Below are 1,195 nucleotides of genomic sequence, written 5' to 3' on the forward strand. Positions count from 1 at the left end.
ATACCATACAAAATTTGTACACACGGTCTTGAAGCTGCTTTGGAAAACATCACGCGCTTTTTATTTTTTGTGGGAAGCGTAGAAATGTATTTATATAGAACGTCAAGCCTTTGGATAAAGGCATGTTTTATGCAGATGGTCGGTACACACTTTTTTGTCTTACTTTGGTAGTCAATACAATTTTATAAAAATGCAGCTTCATTCCTTTTGGAGTCCTCATTTTTATTGCACCACTTTTTCACTCCCATTTCCACATCCAATTATCCTCAGTCGTCTTTTGCAATATTCACCGCATTTCATTTTTAACAATAATGTGCTTCGGTTAAATAATTAAATAAAAATACCAAACAAATTGTTTTACCGAAGAACAAAAAAAATATTTTGCAATTAACTGGAGTGCTTTAGGCTACACAGAAAAATGTGGAAATTTAATTTCAATCGAGCTGGTGCATCTGTTTTTTTTTCAACAAAATTTTTCCGGCCGTGCTTGTTGGCTAATAATATCCAGGCACTCATTTAAACAGCAGCTGCTGCATTTTCAACTGTAAAAAGTTCCTACAAAACTGGAATTTTAAAGTTATTTCGCTGTTTCATTAATTTTTCATTGGTAGAATTTTAAAGGAATTTAAAATGAACAACAGTAAATAGTAATTTGATATATGTATCTATTTCTTTTTGGTTTGCAATGCAACATGTGGGAGTTCATTAAAATTTATTATTTAACACAACTCAATGAAAATATTTAATTCTTGAGTTGCTCTTTTTTTGATTGAAAACAGTTTAAAAAATTTTATACACAAGATAAATAGTCCAAGAGCTGAAAACGGTTTTCCTTAGAGGAAATTAAAAAATTTACATATGTATGTATGTATATTCGCCGCCGTATATACTTGTGTACATTTCTTTAAATTCCTCTGTATATAAATACGGAAGAGACAGTTTAGAAATTGTATATTTTTTTCATAAAAATATAGCTTACTACCTACAAAAAACCATGTAAATCAAAAATTCAAACTTTGTAAAACCTTGATAAAAATTCTACGAATTTTAACAAATCTTCATCGAAATATGAAACTTCTTTATCAGATTTTTTTAATTTGTTTGAGTACGAAGTTTTGCAGCCCAAAAAATTTGAGTGTAATAAAGTGTAAGTTTGAAGGAGCTAAGACCTACTGTTGATTTTTGGCAATTTTTT

The sequence above is a fragment of the Rhagoletis pomonella genome, unplaced genomic scaffold (genome assembly GCF_013731165.1).
Source record: "Rhagoletis pomonella isolate Grant_MI unplaced genomic scaffold, Rhpom_1.0 Rhpom_scaffold_00001, whole genome shotgun sequence".
Lineage (NCBI taxonomy): Eukaryota > Metazoa > Arthropoda > Insecta > Diptera > Tephritidae > Rhagoletis > Rhagoletis pomonella.